This window comes from Pongo pygmaeus, chromosome 23, assembly GCF_028885625.2.
Source record: "Pongo pygmaeus isolate AG05252 chromosome 23, NHGRI_mPonPyg2-v2.0_pri, whole genome shotgun sequence".
Lineage (NCBI taxonomy): Eukaryota > Metazoa > Chordata > Mammalia > Primates > Hominidae > Pongo > Pongo pygmaeus.
The window spans coordinates 17,763,071-17,777,241 of NC_085931.1; positions in this window are offsets into that span (position 1 = coordinate 17,763,071).

The window sequence follows — 14,171 nt, forward strand, 5'->3', positions numbered from 1 at the left end:
ATTCCATTCCATTCTCTTCCATTCCACATTCCATTGCTTTCCATTACATATTCCATTCCATTCATTTGCCTTCCATTGCATATTCCATTCCATTCAATTCCACGTTGCCTTCCGTTACATTCCATTCCCAATACCATTGCATTCCGTTCCACATTCCATTAAATTCCATTCCACATTCCTTTCCATTCCATTCCACATCCCATTCCATTCCATTCCACATCCCATTCCATTCCATTCCATTCCATTCCACAATGCATTCCATTCCATTCCATTCCATTTCACATTGCCTTCCGCATCCCTTTCCATTCCATTCCATTCCACATTCCATTCCATTTCATTCCATTCCATTCCACATTCCATTCCATTCCATTCCATTACATTCCACATTTCATTCCATTACTTTCCACATTGCCTTCCTCATCCCATTCCATTCCATTAAACATTCCATTGCATATTCCATTCCATACAATTCCATATTGGATTCCATATTCCATTCCATTCCATTCCATTCCACATTCCATTCCATTCCATTTCACACTCCATTCAATTCCATTGCATTCCACATTCCATTGCTTTCCATTCCACATTCCATTCCACATTCCATTCCATTCTATTCCACCTTCCATTCCATTCCATTTAATTGCATTCAACTTTCCATTCCATTCCATTCCATTCCTAATTCCATTCCATTCCTTTCCACATTCCATTCCATTCCACATTCCATTCCACATTCCATTCCCTTCCACATTCCATTCCACATTCCTTTGCATTCCATTCCACATTCCTTTCAATTTCCATTTCATATTCCATTGCATTCCATTTCTTTCCACATTGCATTACATTACATTCCACATTCCATTACATAACGTTCCATTGCATTCCACGTTTCTTTCCCTATTCCATTTCATTCCATTCCACATTCCTTTCCATTCCATTCCACATACCACTCCATTATATTCCATTTTCTATTCCAACCCATTCCACATTCCAATCCATTCCACATTCAATTCCATTCCACATTGCTTTCTGTTCCATTCCATTCCATTCAACATCCCATTCCATTCCATTCCACATTCCATTGCAATCCATTCCACATTCAATTGCATTTCACAGTCCGTTCCATTCCATTCCATTCCATTCCAGATTCCATTCCATTCCATTCCATTTCACATTCAATTCCATTCCATTAAACATTCCTTTCCATTCCATTCCACTTTCAATTGCACATTCCATTCCATTCCATTGCAGTTTCCATTACACATTACATTCCACATTCCATTCAATTGCATTCCATTCCATTCCACTTTCCATTCCAAATTCCACTCCCCATTCCTTTCGATTACATTCAACATTCCATTCCATTTCCTTAAATATTGCATTCCACGTTCCATTCCACTCCATTTCACGTTCCATTCCATTCAATGTTCCATTCCACGTTCCATTCACGTTCCATTCCATGTTCCATTCCACGTTCCATTCCATTTCATTCCACGTTCTGTTCCTCATTTGAATCCATACCGTTCCATATTCAATTCCATTCCTTTCCATATTCCATTCCGCGTTCCATTCCACTGCATTCCACGTACAATTTCATTCCACTTTCCATTCCATTCCATTCCACCTTCCATTCCATTCCATTCCATGTTCCATTCCATTGAATTTCAGTTTCCACTATATTCCACATTTCATTCCATCCCACGTTCCATTCCATTCAATTCCACATTATATTCCACGTTCCACTCCATGTTCCATTCTATGTTCCATTCTACTTTCTATTCCATTCCATTCCAAATGCTATTCCTCATTCCATTCCACATTCCATTCCCTCCATTCCACATTTCATTCTCCCTTCCATTCCACGATCCATTCCACTCCATGATACATTCCATTTCATTCCATTCCACATTCTATTCCTCATTTCATTCTATTTCATTCCAAATTCCATCCGAGATTTCATTCCATTCCATTGCACATTCCAATCCATTCCATTCCTTTCCATTCCACGTAACTTTCCATACTCCATTCGACATTCAATTCCATTCCATTCCACGATCCACTGCACGTTACATTTCACATTCCATTCATTTCCATTGCACATTCCATTCCATTCCACTAAACACTCATTCCTTTCTATTGAATTCCACATTCCATTCCCTTCCATTCCAAGTTCCATTCCATTCCATTCCACTCCACATTCCATTCCATTCCACTCCACATTCCATTCCATTCCACTCCACATTCCAATCCATTCCATTCCACTCCACATTCCATTCCATTCCACTCCACATTCCATTCCATTCCATTCCATTCCATTTCATTCCATTCCATTCCACGTTGCATTGCAGATTCCATTCCAATCCATTCCGCATTCCGTTACATTCCATTCCACATTCCGTTAAATTCCTTTCCGCATTCCATTCTATTGCATTCCATTCCACATTCAATTTCGTTCCCTTCCACATTTTATTACACATTTCACTCCATTCCATTCCGATTTCATTGAACATTCAATTCCATTCCAATCTACATTCCATTCCATTCCACTCCACATTGCATTCCACTTTCTTTTCCATTCCATTCCACATTCCATTCCATTCCATTGCACATTCCATTCCATTCCACATTCCATTCCACATTCCGTTATTCATTCCATTTCATTCCATTCCACATTCCATTCCATTCCACATTCCATTCCACATTCCATTCCATTCCGCTCCAATCCATTCCACATTCCATTCCATACCATTCCACGTTCCATTCCATTCCATTCCACTTTCCATTCCACATTACATTACACATTCCATTCCATTCCATTGCATTCGATTTCATTAAAATCCACTATCTTTTCCTTTCTATTCTGTTCCATTGCACATTAGCTTCCTTTCCGTTCCTCTTTCCATTCCCTTCCCTTCCGCAATGCGTTCTGCATTCCTTTCCATGGTCCATTCCTCTTTCCATTCCACGTTCCATTCCATTCCATTCCATTCCATTCCACATTTCATTAGATTCTGTTCCAAATTAAATTCGATTCCATTTCACATTCCATTCTGTTCCATTGCATTCCGCATTCCATTCCAATCCATTCCACATTCCATTTATTCCGATTTCATTCCATTCCACATTCCATATCACATTCAATTCCGAATTCCATTCCATTCCTTTTCAAATTCCATTCCATTCCATTCGATTCCACAGTAAATTCCATTCCATTCCACATTCCATTCCATTCCTTTTCACATTCCTTTCCATTCCATACCTTTCCACATTCCATTCCATTTGATTCCACCTTCCAATCCAAATTCCACTCGATTTCATTCCACATTCCATTCCTTTCCATTTAATATTCCATTCCATTCAATTCCATTCCACATTCCATTCCATTCCACATTGCATTCCATTCCATTCCACATTCCATTCCCTTCCATTCCCCATTCCATTCCATTCCATTACAAGCCACATTCCATTCCATTCCATTCCACATTCCATTAAAATTTTCATTCCATTCCTTTCCATATTCAATTCCAGTCCATTCCTCATTCCATTCCATTCCATTCCACATTGCATCTCATTCCATTCCACATTACATTATGCTCCATTCCATTCTGTTCCGCTTTACATTCCAATCCAATCCGTTCCTCATTCCATTCCATTCGATTCCATTCCACATTAAATTCCATTCCATATTCCACTCCACATTCTTTCCATTGCATTCCACATTCCATTCCATTCCATTCCATATTGCATTACATTCCATTCCATATTACATTCCACATTCCATTGCATTCCAATTTCCATTCCATTCCATGCCACATTCCATTCCATTCTGTTCCACATTCCATTCCATTCCTTTACATATTCCATTCCACATTCCATTCCAGCCCATTGCTTACTGCATTTGATTCCATTCCACGTTCTATTTCACATTCCATTCCACATTCCAAGCTGTTCCATTACACATTCATTTCCATAACATTCCACAGTCCATTCCACCTTCCATTCCATTCTATTCCACATTCCGTTCCATTCCTTTCCACCCTCCACTCCATTCCATTCTCATTCCATTCCAGTTTCCACTCCATTGAATTCCACAATTCACTCTACATTCCATTCAACATTGCATTCCATTCCATTCAAATTTCCATTCCATTCTTTTCCAATTTCCACTCCTTTCCATTCCACATACCATTTCACGTCGCATTCCTTTCCATTCCACATTCCTTTCCATTCCATTCCACATTCCTTTGTATGTCGCATTGCTTTCCATTCCACATTCCATTCCACTTTCCATTACAGTTTCCTTTCCTCTTTCCATTCCATTCCATTCCACATTCCATTCCATTCCATTCCACATTCCATTCCATTTCATTTCACATTCCATTTCATTTTCAAAGTGAAAATGAATGTGGAATGGAATGGAATGCAATGTAGAATGGAATGTGGTATTGAATGGATTGGAATAAGGAAGAGAATGTGGAATGGAATGTGGATTGCAACGTGGAATGAAATGGAATGGAATGTAGAATGGAATACGGAATGGAATGGAATGGATTGTCTAATGAAATGTACAATGGAATGGAATGTGGAATGCAAAGTGGAATAGCATGTGGAATTGAGTGGAATGGAATTTTGAATGGAATGTGGAATGGAATGGAATGGAATGTGGAAGGGAATGTGGAATGGAATGTGAAATGGAATGGAAAGGAATGTGAATTGGAATGGAATGGAATGTGGGATGGAGTGGGATGGGATGGAATGGAATGTGGAATGTAATGGAATGGAATTTGAAATTGAATGGAAAGAGTAATGGAATGTTTAACAGAATGGAATGAAATGGAAGGGAATGTGGAATGGAATGTAATGTGGAAAGGAGTGGAATGGAATGTGGAAAGGAATGGAATGGAATGTGGAATGGAATGGAAAGTGGAATGGAATGTGTAATGGATGGAATGGAACGGAATGTGGAACGCAAAGAAATATGGAATTTAATTGAATGGAATGTGGAATGGAAAGGAAAGAAATATTCATTGGAAAGTAAAGGAATGTGGAATGGAATGGAATGTGGAACAGAATGGAATGGAATGTCTAATGGATGGAATGCAATACTGCATGTAATGGAATGGAATGTCTAATGGAATGGAGTGGAATGTGGCATGGGGTGTAATGGAGTGTGGAATTTAATGCAATTGAATATGGAATGGAATGGAATGGAATGTGGAATGGAATGGATTAGAATGTGGAATACAAAAGGAATGGAATGCGGAATGGAATTTGGAGTTTAACGGATTGGAATGGAATGGAATGTGGAAAACAATGGAATGAATGGAATGTGGAATGGAACGGAATGTGGAATGGAACGAAATTTGGAATGGAATGTGAAATGTAAAGGAATGGAATGGAATTGAATGCGGAATGCAATGGAATGGAATGGAAAGCTGAATGTAATTGAATGTGGAATGGAATGGAATGGAATGTGGAATGGAATGGAATGGAATGTGGAATGAAATGGAATGGAATATGGAATGGAATGGAATAGAATTTGGAATGGAATGGAATGGAATGGAATGCGGAATTTAATGGAATGTGGATAGCAGTGTGTAATGGAATGGAAAGGAATGGAATGTGGAATGGAAAGGAATGTGGAAAGCAATGGAACGGAATGAGGAATGCAATTGAATGGAATGTGGAATGGAATGGAATGAAATGTGGAGTGGAATGGAATGCAAAGTGAAGTGGAATGGAATTCAAAGGGAAATGGAACGGAATGTGGAATGGAATAGAATGGAATGGAATGGAACGAAAGTGGAATGCAATGGAAAGGAATGCAATGTGGAATTGAAAGGAATGGAACGGAACGTTGAATTCAATGGAATGGAATGGAATGTGGAATTGAATGGAATTGAACGTGGAAAGTAATGTGGAATGGAAAGTGGAATGGAATGTGGAATGGAATGGTAAGGAATGTGGAATGGAATGGAATTAAATGTGGATTAGAATGGAATGGAATGGAATGTGCAAAGTAATGTGGAATTGAATGTGGAATGGAATGGAATGGAAGGGAATGTGGAATGGAAATGAACTTGCAATGGAATAGAATGGAATGTGGATTGGAATGGAATGGAACGGAATGTGGAAAGGAATGGAATGTAAAGGAAATTGAAATGGAATTTGGATTGGAATGTTGAATGGAATGAAATGGAATGTGGAATGCAAAGTGGAATGGAATGGAACATGGAATGGAATGTGGAATGGAATGTGTAACGGAATGTGGAATGGAATGTGGAATGGAATATGGAATGAAATGTAGCTTGGAATGTGGAATGGAACAGAATTGAATCTTGAATGGAAAGGACTGGAATGTGGAATGTAATGTGGAATGGAATGTGCAATGAAATGTGGAATGGAACCGAATAGAATGTGGAATTGAATGTGCAATGGAATGTGGAATGGAATGGAAAAGAATGTGGAATGGAATGTAATGGAATGTGCATGGTATTTGGAATGGAATGGAATGGAATGTTAAATGGAATGGAATGCAATGGAATGGAATGTGGAATGGAAAGAACTGTAATGTGAAACGGAATGTGGAATGGAATGTGGAAGGAATGGAATGGAATGTGGAATGAAACGGAATCGAATGGAATGTGGAATGGAATGGAATGGAATGTGGAATGCAATGGAATGGAATGGAAGGTGAAATTGAATGGAATGGAATGGAACATTAAATGCAATAGAATGGAGTGGAATGTGCAAATGAATGGAATTGAATGGGGAAAGGAAAGTGGAATGGAAAGTGGAATGGAATGTGGAATGGAATGGAATGGAATGTGGAATTGAATGGAATGGAATGTGGAATAGAATCGAATGGAATGGAATGGAATGTGGAATTGAATGGAATGGAATGTGGAATAGAATCGAATGGAATGGAATGTGCATTGGAATGTGGAATGGAATAGAACATGGAACGGAATGGAACGGAATGTGGATTGGAAAGGAATGGAATGGAATCTGGAATGGATTCGAATGTAATGGAAAGTGAAATGAAATTTGGAATGTAATGTGGAATGGAATGAAATGGAATGTGGAAAGATATGTGGAAGAGAATGTGGAATGGAAAGGAATGTGGAATGGAATGGAATGGAATGTGGAATGGAGCGTGGAATGGAACGTAGAATGGAACGAGGAATGCAACGCAGAATGGAATGGAATGGAATGTGGAATGCAATGTGTGGAATGGAATGTGGAATGGAATGGAAAGGAATATGACATGAAATGTGTAATGGAATGTGGATCGGAATGGAATGGAATGTGGAATGGAATGTGAAACGGAGTGGAGTGGAATGTGAAATGTAATGTGGAGTGGAATGTGAAAGCGAATGTGGAATGGAATGTGAAAGCGAATGTGGAATGGAATGTGGAATGGAATGGAATGGAACGTGGAATGGAATGTGGAAAGGAAAGGAATGGAATTGAATGTGGAATGGAATGGAATGGTATTGAATGTGGAATGGAATTGAAAGGTAATTGTAATGGAATGTGAAATTGAAGGTGGAATGCAATGTTGAGGGGAATAGAATGGAATGTGGAATGCAATGTGGAATGGAATGTGGAATTGAATGTGGAAGGGAACATGGAATGGAATGGAAAGGAATGTGGAATAGAATGTGGAATAAAATGTAGAATGGAATGTGGAATGCAATAGAATAGAATGGAATGTGGAATGGAATGTGAAAAAGAATGTGGAATGGAATGTGGAATGGAATGTAATTGAATGTGGAATGGAATGGATTTTAATGTGGAAAGGAATGCGGAAGGGAGTGCAATGCAATGTGGAAAGGAATGGAATGGAATGTAGAATGGAATGTGGAATGGAAAGGAAAAAAATGTGTAATGGAAAGGAATTTAAGGTGGAATGCATTGGAACGGTATGGAATGTGGAATGGAATGGAATGGAATCTGCAATGGAATGGATTGGAATGTGGAATGGAATAGAACACAATGTGGAATTGAATGGAATGTAATGTGGGGAGGATTGGAATGGAATGGAATTTCGAATGGAATACAATGGAATAGAATGAAATGGAATGCAATGTGGAATGGAAAGTGGAATGGAATGGAATGCAATGGAATGTGGAATGGAATGCAATGGAATTTGGAAGGGAATGGAAGGTGGAATGGAACGTGGAATGCAATGTGGAATGGAAAGTGGAATGAAATGTGAAATGGAATTTGGAATGGAACGTGGAATGGAAGGGAATGGAATGTGGAATGGAATGTGGAATGGAATGTGGAATGGAACGTGTAATGGAACGGAATGGAATGTGGAATGGAATGTGGAATGGAATGTGGAATGTAACGTGGAATGGAAACTGGAATGGAATGGAAAGGAATGTGGAATGGAATGTGGAATGGAACGTGGAAAACAAAGAAGAATGGAATGGAACGACTGTGGAATGTAATGTGCAATAGAATGGAATGGAATGTGGAAGAGAATGTGGAATAGAATGTGGAATAGAATGGAAAGGATTGTGGAATGGGAAGTGGATTGGAATGCAATGGAATGTGGAATCGAATTGAGTGGAATGTGGAATCAAATGTGGACCGGAATGCCAAGGGATTTGGAATGGAATGTGGACAGAAATGAAATGGAATGTAGAATAGAAAGTTGAATGGAATGTGGATTGGAATGGAATATAATGTGAAATGCAATGTGGAATGAAATGGAATGGAATGTGGAATGGATTGTGGAATGTTATGTGGAATAGAATGTGAAATGGAACATAATGTAATGTGGAATGGAATGTAGAATGGAATGTGGAATGGAAAGTGGAATGGAATGCAACGGAACGTGAAATGGAACATGGAATGCAACGTGGAATGGAACGTGGAATGGAAAGTGGAAAAGAAAGTGAAATGGAATGCGCAATGAAATGTGGAATGGATCGTGGAATGGAATGTGCAATGCAATGTGAAGTGTAACGTGGAATAGAATGGAATGGAACATGGAAGGTAAAGTGGAATGGAGTGGAATGGAATGGAATTGAATGTGGAATGGAATGGAATGGAATGGAATGTGGAATGGAATATTGAATGTAGTGGAATGGAGTGCAATGTGGAAATGAAGATGGAATGGAATGGAATGGAATGTGGAATGGAATGTAAAATGGAATGTGGAATGGAATTTGGAATGGATTGTGGAATGAAATAGAATGGAATGGAATGTGGATTCGAATGGAATGGAATGGAACATGGAATGGGAAGTGAAATTGAATAGAATGGAATGAGGAATGGAATGTGGAATGGAATGGAACGGAATGTGGAACGGAATGGAATTGTATGTGGAATGAAATGGAATGGATTATGGAATGGAATGGAATGCAATGGAATGGAATGTGAAATTGAATTTGGAATGGAATGGAATGGAATGTGGAGTGGAATTGAATGGAATGAAATATGGAATTGAATGCAATGAAATAGAATGAAATGTAATGGAATGTGGAATGAACCGTGGAATGGGCGGTGGAATGGAATGGAATGGATTGTGAAATGGAACATATTGGAACGTGCAATGGAAAGGAATTGAATGTGTAATGCAATGGAACGGTATGTAATGTGCAATGGAATGGAATGCAATGGAAAGGAAGGTGTAATGGAATGGATTGTAAGGTGGAATAGAATAGAATAGAATGAGGAAAGGAACGTAATGGAATGTGGAGAAGATTGGAATGGAATGGAATGTTATGTGAAAAGGAATACAATGGAATCGAATGAAATGGAATGGAATGTGGAATGGAATGCGCAATGGAATGGAATGCAACGTAATGTGGAATGGAATGGAACGTAGAATGGAACGTGGAATGGAACGTGGAATGGAAGGTGGAATGGATCGTGGATTCGAATGTGAAATGCAATTTGGAATGGAAGGTGGAATGGAACCTGGAATGGAATGCGGAATGGAATGTGGAATGGAACGTGGAATGGAAAGAGGAATGGAAATAATGGATTGTGGAATGGAATGTGCAATGGAATAGAATGGTATGGAAGGGATTGTGGAATGGAATGTGCAATGGAATAGAATGGAAAGTGGAATGGAATGTGGAATAGAAGGTGGAATAGAATGGAATGGAATGTGGAATGGAAAGTGGATTGGAATGGAATGGAAAGTGGAATCGAATGTGGAATGGAATGCAATGAGATGTGGAATGGAATGCAATGAGATGTGGAATGGAATGCAATGAGATGTGGAATGGAATATGAAGTGAAATGGAATTTAATGTGGAATGGAATGTGGAATGGAATGTGGAATGGAATGGAATATAATGAGGAAAGTAATGTGGAAAGGAATGTTCTATGGAATGCAGAATGGTATGTTGAATGGAATATGGAATGCAACATAATGTAATGTGGAATGGAATGTGGAATGGAATGTTGAATGGAAAGGAATGGAGCATGTAATGGAACATGGAATGCAACGTGCCATGGAACGTGGAATGGAAAGTGGAATGGAACGTGGAATGGAACGTGGAATGGAACGTGGAATGGAAAGTGAAATGGAATGAGGAATGGATCGTCAAATGGAATGTGCAATTCAATGTGAAATGGAATGTGGAATAGAATGGAATGGAACATGGAATGGAACGAGGAATGGAATGGAATGGAACGCGGAACTGAATGTGGAATGGAACGTGGAATGGAAAGGAATGGATCATGGAATGGAACGTGGAATGCATTGGAAAGGAACGTGGAATGGAATGTGGAATGGAATGTGGAATGGAACATGGAATGGAACGTGGAATGTAATGGAATAGAACATGGAATGGAATGTGGAATGGAATGTGGAATACAAAGTTATGGAATGTGGAATGGAATGGAATGGAACATGGAAAGGAATTTAATGGAATGCACAATGGAATGTGGAATGGAATGGAATGGAATGTATAATGGAAGGTGGAATGGAATGAAATTTGGAATGGAATAGAATTTAATGGTATGGAATGTGGAATGGAATGGAATGGAATGTGCAGTGGAATCTGGAAAAGAATGGAATGGAACGTGGATTGGAACACGGAATGGAGCGTGGAATGGAACTTGGAATGGAATGTGCAAAGGTATGCGGAATGGAATGCAGAATGGACCGTGGAAATGAATGGAATGGAATGTCTAATGAAATGTGGATTGGAATGTGGAATGGAACGTGGAATGGAACGTGGAATGGAACGGAATGGAACGTGAAATGGAACGCGGAATGGAACATGGAACGGAACTCGGAAAGGAATGTGCAATGGTATGTGGAATGGAAAATGGAATGGAATGGAATGCAACGTGGATTCGACCGTGGAATGGAATGCAATGGAAAGTGTAATGGAATGTGGATTGGAATGTGGAATAGAACGTGGAATGGAATGGAATGGAACGTGGAATGGAACGTGGAACAGAATGTGGACAGGAACGTTGAATTGGCCTTGGAATGGAATGTGGACAGGAATATGGAATGTAACGTGGAATGGAATGGGGAAGAGAATATGAAATGCAATCTGGAATGGAATGTGGAAAAGAATGTGTAATTAAACGGAATGGAATGTGAAATGGAATGGAATGGAATGTGGAAAGGAATGGAATGGAATGTGGAATGGAATGTGGAATGAAATGCAATGGAATGTGGAATGGAATGTTGAATTTAATGTGGAATGCAATGTGGAATGGGACGTGGAATGGAAAGTGGAATGGAAAGTGGAATGGAATGAGGAATGGAATGTGGAATAGAATGTGGAATGGAATGGAATGGAATCTGTAATGGAATGGAATGGAATGGAACGTGGAATGGATAGGAATGGAATGTGGAATGGAACGTGGAATGGAATGGAACGGAATGTGGAATGGAATGCAATGGAATGTGGAGGAGCATGTGGAATGGAATGTGGAATGTAACGAGGAATTGAACGGAATAGAATGTGGAATAGAATGTGGAATGGAATGTGGAATGGAACGTGGAAAGGAACGTGGATTGGAATATAATGGAATGTGGAATGGAATGTGGAATGGAGTGGAATGGAATGTGGAATGGAACGTGAAGTGGAATGGAATGGAATGTGGAATGGAATGAAATGGAATGTGGAATGGAATCTGGAAAGGAATGGAAAGGAATTTGGAATGGAATGTTGAATTTAATGTGGAATGGTATGTGGAAAGGAATGTGGAATGGAAAGTGGAATGGAACACGCAACGGAGCGTGGAATAGAATGTGGAATGGAACAGAATGGAATGTGGAATGGAATGGAATTCAATGGAATGGAATGGAATGGAATGTGGAAGGGAAAGGAATGGATTATCGAATGGAATGGAATGGAATCTTTAATGGAATGTTGAATGGAATGGAATGGAATGCAATGTGGAATTGAAGATGGAATGGAATGGAATGGAACGTGGAATAGAATGTGGAAAGGAATGTGGAATGGAAATTTGAATGGATTTTGAAATGGAATTTAATAGAATGTGGAAAGGAATGGAATTAAATGGAATGTGGAATGGATGGTGGAATTCAATGGAATGGAATGTGGAATGGAATGTGGAATGGAATGGAATGAAATGTGGAATGGAATGGAATGGTATGTGGAATGGAATGGAATGGAAGGTGGAAAGGAATGTGGAAAGGAGTGGAGTAGAATGTGGAATGGAATGTGGAATGGAAAGGAATGGAATGTGGAACGGAATGCGGAATGGAATTGAATGGAATGAGGAACGGAATGTGGAATGAAATATGGAATGGAATGGAATGGATTGTGGAATGGAATGGAATGGAAAGGTATGGAATATGGAATGGAATGGAATGGAATGTGGAATTGAACGTGGAAAGGATTGTGGAATGGAACGTGGAATGGAACGTGGAATGGAAGGTGGAATGCAACGGAATAGAAAGTGGAATGGAATGTGGAATTTAATGGAAAGAACGTGGAATTTAATGTTGAATGGCACGGAATGGAACTTGCAATGGAATGTGGGATGGAATGGAATGGAAAGTGGAAAGAATGTGGAATGGAACGTGGAATAGCATGGGGAATGTAGTGTGGAATGGAACATGGAACGTAAATGAATGGAGTGCGGAATGGTATGCAACGGATTGTGGAATAGAGTGGAATGGAATGGAATGGGGGATAAAATGGAATGCAATGGAATGTAATGCAGAATGGATTGGAATGGAATGTGAAATGCAATGTAATGTAATGGAATGTGAAATTGAATGGAATGGAATTGAATGTGAAATGGAATGGAATGGAATGTGGAATGGAATGGAATGGAGAGTGGAATGCAATGTGGAATGCAATGTTGAAAGGAAAGGGGAATGGTTTGGATTGGAATGTGAAATGGAAACTGGAAAGTAATGTGGCATGAAATGGAATGTAATGTGGAATGGAATGGAATGGAATGGAATGTGGAAAACGAAGGAATGGAATGATATGTGGAATGGAATGTGGAATGTAATGGATTGGAATGTGGAATGGAATGGAATGGAAACTGGAACGGAATGGAATGGAATTTGGAACGGAATGGAATGTGGAGTGGAATGGAATGGAATGTGTATTAGAATGGAATGGAATTTGTAGTGTAATGGAGTGGAATGGAATGGAAAGTGAAATGGAATGTGGAATGCAATGTGATAAGGAATGTGGAATGGAATGTGAAATGGAAAGTGGAATGGAATGAAATGTATCGTGGAATGGAGTGCAATGGAACGTGGAATGGAACATGGAATGGAAATTGGAATGGAATGTGGAATGGAATGGACTGGAATGTGGAATGGAATGTGAAATGAAATGTGGAATGGAATGTGGAATGGAATGGATTAGAATGTGCAGTGGAATGTGGAATGGAATGCAATGGAACGTGGATTGGAATGCAATTGAACGTTGAATGGAATGTCGAACGGAATGTGGAATGGATTGTGCAATGAAAAATGGAATGGAACGTGGAGTGAAATGTGGAATGGAATGGAATGGAATGTGGAATGGAAAGTTGAAAGGAAAGGAATAGAATGTGGAATGGAATGTGGAATGGAATGGAATGGAATGCTGAATGGAATGGAATGGAAAGTGGAAAAGAACATGGAATGGAATGTGCAAGGGAATGTGGAACTGAAGGGAATGGAATATGGAGTGGAATGGAAAGGAATGTGTAAT